The sequence below is a fragment of the Microtus oregoni genome, unplaced genomic scaffold (assembly GCF_018167655.1).
Source record: "Microtus oregoni isolate MIOR12 unplaced genomic scaffold, Mior012 000020F_ref0000438, whole genome shotgun sequence".
In the NCBI taxonomy this organism is placed as follows: Eukaryota; Metazoa; Chordata; class Mammalia; order Rodentia; family Cricetidae; genus Microtus; species Microtus oregoni.
Window position 1 is genome coordinate 37,630,624 of NW_024543079.1, and position 7,976 is coordinate 37,638,599.

The following is a 7,976-nucleotide window of genomic DNA, read 5'->3' on the forward strand; positions in this document are numbered from 1 at the left end:
GCCTCTATAGTCATATTACAAAACAAAGTGTGAAATAAAGATAACGAGGAAGTGAGTGTGCCCCAGGCTCAATTCTGTAAATTGAGTCTGGGTGACTTTGGGTAAGCCATTGACTCCTCTGGGCCTTTGCTGTTTTTCTGTCTTAATAGCCACATCCGAATCTACTGCTATTTTAACTACCCAAGGCCTACAGTCAGCATCCAACTGCTAGACTGCCACCCAGACTACAGCCTGGCACAATTTCCAGTCCTGCCTGCACTGGCTTGGCCACAGTCACCAAATGTATTTTTTTTTTAAAAAAAACAAAACTTATTTAACCTTATTTTATGTGCATTGGCATCAGATCCCAGGGAACTGGAGTTAAAGACAGTTGTGAGCTGCCACGTGGGTTCTGGGAATTGCTCTTAACCACTGTTATCTCTCCAGTCCTCCAAATGTAGTTTTTAATCTAAGTTGTTTTATTTACCAATAAAGACTCGGGAGTAAGATGTTGAGATAAAAATCTGCTAGATCAGAGAAACCAATAAGCAATCAGCTGACTTTCCTTTTTAGTCATAGGCCCAGAGAGAGAAAGAGAGAAAGAGAAAGGGGGTAAGAAAGAGAGAGAGAGAGAGAGAGAGAGAGAGAGAGAGAGCCTCTCCACACTGTCACAAACCAAAAGGACCGAGAATCTCTAAGTCCCTCCCTACTCCTTCCTGTGTCTCTCTATCCATCTAACCAGGTCCTCTGCACTCTCTATGGGCAATTCTTGTCAACTAGTCGCTGGCTCTGCCCAATCCAAGGTTAATTTTATTAACACAGTCTCAGAGTTTCATAGTGCCATCAAATATCAGGCAACACTTCTTGTTTATATAAAATATAGACTAGTAGGACCTTGTTTATAATGCGGCAGAGAGGATCAGATGAAATCATACTTAAAAAGTTCCCAGCGCTTAGTAGGTTCAGTAATTGAGAGTTTCCTTCCCTGTGTGGTCTTCAGAAACAACGGTGAAGTTGGGCAATTCAGCACTAGAAAAGCGAGGACAGAGAGAGGTACTGTCCCCTCAGGGGCCTCTTTCGGAGCTGGGAAACTGGGACAGGTCACAGAGACGTTCCTAACAAGAGTGGATGTGTTAGCGGCAGACAAGCGCCACCCTCTGCTAACCTGCCATCATTGAAGGGTGCAGACGAAGTGCCTTTACATGGGATGTGTCAGTGACTCAGCGCCTGTAGACGTGGCTTCCTTTGGAACACTTGGAACACTGGAACACACAGAAAGCATAGGGCCACGGAGATGGGACACTCTTTCTCTAGTGATTAAATGAGGCACTAATTGAAGGCCTACTGTGTTTGGAAGACCTGCTGCAGAATGAACATGTTCTTTGTTCTTACAGTGTTATAGAAAGCCAATTTGTTTTTTTGGTTTTTCAAGACAGGGTTTCTCTGTAGCTTTGGAGCCTTTCCTGGAACTAGCTCTTGTAGACCAGGCTGGCCTCAAACTCACAGAGATCCATCTGCCTCTGCCTCCTGAGTTCTGGAATTAAAGGTGTGCGCCACCACTGCTCTGTCTGAAATCCAACTTTTTTTTTTATTGATTTTTATTGAGCTCTACATTTTTCTCTGCCTCTCCCCTCCCTGCCTCTCCCCTCCCCTTCAACTCTCTCCTAAGGTCCCCATGCTCCCTGAAATCCAAATTTTGAAACTGTACTCGAAGAACTCAGCTTTATTCACAATTTTGCTAGCAGGCAATGTACCAAAGGCAGTGCTTTGTGTAAGTCTGGTACCATCCTGAAGTTTTTTACAGCTTTTTATAGTCTATATTGAGAGTGTTGAACACTTCAACCATCTGAGTGTGCTCTCTGGGTTCCATGCCCACTGACAGGGAGTGTCTACTGTAGTTCGGGCATGCCTTGGACTACGTGGTTATTGGCATGGGCATGGGCATTGCTGGGAGCTGTTAAGATATTCTCACTCTAGGAAACAGGATTTTGATGTCTAACTGGACAGCCGTGTCAACCGTTTCTTAAGACAGATTTGCAGGCGCTGGCTTTTCCCAAGATAAGAGGAAGGGGATTCAACCTAAGCAGGCAGGCGCACAAAGAGCAGAACTCAGGAAAATTCCGACTCCTTCTGTCTCTGCTTAGCCCTACAGTTCTCAGGCAGAAACTGTTAAGCTGTAACAGTGCATGGTGGCAGCTACATTAGATGTACAGACTACTGAGCACTTAGGATATATATTCCTCTTTCCCCCTTCAACAGGCTAGAGGTTCAGCAAGTAAGGAAAACTATGAAGCTAAAGTTAAAAATAGCGGCACTTACCATAGAGAAAAGAATGGGGATTCAAAGTGAAGGACAGTGGGTCTACCCAGACAATCCTTCTCTTAGGGAGATTGCTTTCTTGCTCATCATGGGAAAGGGAAGTAGGAAGGAGCCTAAGTTTTGAATTCATTCTACCCAGCCACACCCAGGTCCAAAGCAGACACTGAGTCTGCCTGACCGCGTTTGTAGCCTGACACTTGGCAGCACTGACTCCCACTTTGATGGGTCAGAGAGTCAGCTCTGTCATGTCTACCTGTGGAATCCTGATCCTGTGTCATCTGTCAGCCTGGAGTGTTCTCTGGAGAAGGTTTTTCTGCTGCTTTCAGAACTGGTTTCTGACTACCTCAAATGGGAAAAGCAGGGCAATTTGTTGACTTATATAATGCAAACCCTAATAAGGCTGTGCTTCAGGAGAACTGGAACAAGGGACTCTCTAAGGACCTCAGGACCTGTCTGTCAGTAGGCTCTATGTATTTTTCCAGTGGCTTCCAAAAGTTTTAGCTCTCAACATGCAGGTTTCTGTTTGATGTATTATTTTCATAATAATTCTAGTCAATATTCTGTTATACCTTTGGCAACATTTAGGTCTTATGACCAAAACTGAGCTAGTTCCAGTCATCACAGGCAGGTTTGTCTGCTGCTCTGGTTGGTCACAACATGAACATCATGGAGTCAGATTGGACCCATCCTCATGCAAAGTAATGGGAAAGGAAGGAGAGGGCTGGCCCAAAGGGGGAAGGAAAACTGGAGCATGATTCCCACAGGTAGGGAATGTGCCAGACCACAACAACAGCGAATCACTCTCTAGCGAGTGGAGGGCTGGTGGGGACAGGGGAAGCTGGCAAGCAGATGCCGTGGGAAATGAACAAGAGACTGCAGACATCTGGCTCTCCAAGACGGCTCTCGGTTGGAGCTAAGTAATTATAAAATCGTATTACAATGTGCACAACCGTGTTTGACACCAGCCATCACTCTCCCACCACTTTAGGGTGGCTCTTTCCAAATTTTTAAAAAAACGAGAAATAGCCCTTGATATTTTCCCATACATTATGGATTCCGCAATCCTAGTGTTTCTGGCTTCCCCTTTCTAGGTTACTTTCGTGGTCACCAAGAGGCCCACCTATGAGGGGTGGGCAACATGGCTCAAGGGGCACAGAGTCTTGGGGCTCAGATTTCTAATCTCTTGAGTGGTGACTTGAGATACTGACTTTACTGGTCAGCAGCAAAAATTCAGGAGTAGCAAGTAAGTCACAAGACACCTAACTTGCCTTAAGCAGTGTGTGCCACATGCTGACTGCTCCTGTAGTCCAGGCCCACGGGCCTGATATTGTTCTAGCACTGCACAGCCGCCATGGCAGGGGGGACTGGACCTCTTCAGCACCCTGTTTTCTAATGATGACTCTGATCATGCTGTGCCTGGTACCACCCGAATGATACACACACCTGTTGAAGGAACAACATTCTGTTGTTTGTGTTTAAAGAGTGGCATTAAGTAATTCTTCTGGAGTTGTGACACATTTGCTCTAAAGTCCCCTCAAGTGAGAATGTTTAGGTTTATGCATATAACTGCGGTTGCTGCCACTCAGTCCCCAGCAGAGAAATTTCCACACCTCAGAGGGCTCCACACCATCCTTTTTAATGAGCTATTTGTGGAGACAGAGACTATCACAGCCCTTCCAGATTCCAGAGCCTCTGTCCCTGCCCAAGGTTACTGTGCAATGGTCATGCAGCACACAGGCACTGGCTACCAGCATGCCAACACCCTGGTAACCTTTAGAGAGCCCATTACTAAGAAGCAAGCAGTTTCCAGACAACATCGAACACAGTCACCAGACAGGAAGTTTGGTCATAATGATTATGACAGTCATTACCGTCCTCTGCTTTGGATCAGCCCTCCCCCACGCTCCCCTGCCAAGCCCCTCAAAGGAACCAGCCTAGCAATGGGTCTTATCTATTCATTAAAGGCTCCAATGTGAAGACAACAAAAATCCTCACATCAGCTAAGGGAACAATTCTCCCCTAATAGATGTCAGGTTGGCATCCATAACATGACATAGGAGTGTGGAGATTTATAACACAGATTTCTAATTACTCATCCGACGGGGAAATGTGCACCCATGTTGCACTCACGCACAGTTTGTCTTGTTTCTGTCTAATTCCCGCTGAGTCCATCATTCTTCATCACCTCTGACAGGGAGTTTGTCTTCTGAAACCATGCACCTGTCTTCTTCTCCATCCAATGCCTCTGGTCCCCTGCCAGGTCCCTGCAGGAGCTTCCCTGAGGCCTGAGAAGCCAGGGGAGCTTTCTGATTACCCACATATGAAATATAGGGACTTGGGGGAGGAGCACTGGACAGAGAGTTCAGGCTCAGGGCCCTGAGCGTTGCTCTAACTGAACAGCAGCTGCAGCAGGGGACTGGACCTCTTTGGTTTTCTCTTCTGTTAAATGCTGCTGGTGATATTTCAAGCTTCAGGGAGCCAGCATGTAATGATCTGCATGAATTAATTAATTCTGACCCAAACCACCGAGCTTCAGTTTCCTAGTGTAAGAATAAAGTTGATGGTTTCTACCCTATGAGCTGAGGGAGCTCACAGAGAGACACACAGGGATGCCATCTGGCTAAAAGTTGTTGCATAATCAAGGGCAGTGTCTTCCCTATCTGAATTCTCAGTTTTGATGAATATTATTGAGCACCTACTGTATATACAGTGCCAGGCAAGGCAGGGGATTCATTGATGCTTTGGGGCTCAGTTTTCAAGGGGGAGATAAACTAGCTGTAACAGAATAAGTGGATCTGGTGGGAGCGGGTTAGGAGGGTGTGAGTCCTAGGGAGAAAAAGAAAGGGAGGAGGGGGTGAGTAACGGAGAAAGGATAGCCGTGACATAAGGGGTGACATAAGACCAGAGATGCGTAAGGTTGACAGTAAGTTGTAGTTGTCTAGTTGTGTGTGTGTGTGTGTGTTCCAGGCACAGAGAACAGCAAGTTCAAAAGCTAAGAGGAGAGTATGTGGTTATTGGTGGTAGAGGAGTAAAGAGGAGGGAGTGAGGGAGGGCAGAGGGTGGAAACGGAGCAGAAGCAGATGGACCAGATGGCCCCGGGCTTCCACACTGTTCTGACTTATCCTGTTAACCACTTCAGCCTCCGAGTGTCCTGCTCTGGGTAGTTTACTGTTCTGTGGCTCACCAGATGAGCCCTGGAAAAGACCCTTGACTTATGACCCACAGGGGATGGGGACCTCTGGAAGCATGTGAACTAGACTGGGTAAATTTGCATCTCCTCAAGAGGATTATGGAAGGTTCCAGAAGTAACTCAGGAACTTTTCTTTACTGGGATCAAGCCCCAGTCACAATGCTTTCTCCAAAACAGACAGCAAGGGGGAAATGGGACTTGTGGCTCCTAGGTGCTTCAAACTCCCTGCAGGCAAGGGGTAGCTCTGGGAATGGTTCCGGTGGAAGCTGGGAAGACAGTTTGCAAAAATGAACTGCACTTGAGAAATTAGGTTGCGGAAGGTGCAAGAAGCTCCCACTTCCCCACCCTTTTTAGCCCGAAAAATGTAGCCTCATGGTTTAAGCTTTTAGGAAGAAAATTGTCTGAATTGGTCTCTGAATTGCTTTATATAAAAGATTCATCACTGTCAAGTATATACATCAAATTTTTGCAAATCAAATTGAATTTCAATGCATTAGGGATTATTGCTATTCAGTTTCTTTTCTGATTTTGCAAGTTACAATGCTTCTTGCCTATTTAAAAGTATCTGAAAACCCTCCAAAAGCATCAAGAATGTGACATTAACCAACAATCAGGGTTAAGACAATGAATTTTCGCTGTGCCCTTCCTTGGGCAAAGGCAGAGTTGGGATCAGTGCAGGCATGATCCCTGCACTCAGGACCAGTGTGGTCCAGCGGGAGAGATTCCTTAGAGCAAATGCCAGTACAAACACATGAAGGGCTATTCTGGTGGGATGGAGGGGAGAGAGGAGCATTGGTAGAGACAGCAGAGGCCTGGCCTGTGGGAGCCCCATGAGAGAGTGACTTCCAAACCAAGGCCTGAGGAGGAGCAATAACTGGAGTGGTACAGAGACATCTTAGTGACAGGAAAAGCTTGATCATGTACGCCTTGAAGGTGGGCCTCATCATTGTGAAATATTACTGTAACTAGGTAAAGATATGTTACATTTGTTATGTTGCATTTGCTTAATGAATTAAAGATGTGTTGCTTTGTCTGCTTAGGGCACCTGATTGGCCAAATAAAAAGCTGAATGGCCGCCGGGCGGTGGTGGCGCATGCCTTTAATCCCAGCACTCGGGAGGCAGAGGCAGGTGGATCTCTGTGAGTTCGAGGCCAGCCTGGTCTACAAGAGCTAGTTCCAGGACAGGAACCAAAAGCTACGGAGAAACCCTGTCTCGAAAAATCAAAAAAAAAAATTATTAAAAAGCTGAATGGCCAATAGTTAGACAGTAGGTGGATAGGTGGGGCAGGCAGGCAGAGAGAATAAGTAGGAGGAGGAATCTAGGCTTCAGAGGAGAGAACGAGGAAAAAAGAGGGGCAGGCTCCTGGGACACAGAGCAGGACATGCAGAATAAAAGAAAGGTAAACATGGATGAAGAGAAACAGGTTAAACCAAGTTATAAGAGCTAGCAGGATGAGCAAAAGATAAGACTGAGCATTCATAATTGATAATAAGTCTCCATGTCATGATTTGGGAGCTGGTTGGTGACCCAAAGAAAGCCTGCTATACCTCATTGCAGAAATGAAGAAAGCAAGCAAAAGCTCTCATCAAAGAGGTGACAGGGTCAGAGTGCTGGACTGGAGCAACGCCACACACCAGAGTAATACAGAGAAAACAACATATTAAAAGGTGTGTGTGTGTGTGCGTGTGTGCGTGCGTGTGTGTGTGTGTGTGTGTGTGACTTTTAGATTGGCTTGCACAATATAGCCCAGGTAGTCCAACAGTGATGACCTTCACACTGGAGAGGCTGAGATCCTGTTAGTTGTTCAGCACACGAAGCTGGTCATCCCCAGCACCTCCAGTCTAGCACTGAAGGCCTGGGGGTTCCTGGAGAGTCACTGGTCTTCAGTCCACATTGGAAGGCGGAAGGAATGGTTCTGATGTTGACAAATGGCAGCAGCAGTAGCAGCAGGGTGGATGAGCCTGCAGCAAGGCTCCAACGGGGTGCACCAACTTGCCAGCCTGATGGAAAGACATCGGGAAGACAAGCAGGAAAGAGCAAAGCTCCACATGTAGGGTGGTCTCCCCACTTCCCATAACCAGATCAGGAAGGCCCCTCGCAGGCATGTCCAGTGCTCATCTTGGTTCATTCTAGATCCAGTGAAGTTGACAAGCAAGATCAACACTCACAGTGGGGGTTCTCCAGTTACCCTACCTGTATACTGAAGGGCCTCTTAGTTTTTGAGAGAACATAAGTTTAAAATTAAGAGCTTTAATTATTATTAAAGTTGTCACTGTATTATGTTGTTACTTTAAAAAATATTTTAATTACATATATGTGTGAGCTTGCATGTGTTTGTGTGCACCACCTCATGTAGCCCTGGAGTCCAGAAGAGGTCTGGAGTTTCAGGCAGTTATGAGCTTCCATGTAGGTGTAACCCAACCCAGGTCTTCTATAGGAGCAGTAAGGGCTTTTAACCCCCGAGCCATCTCTGCAATCCCTGTTATT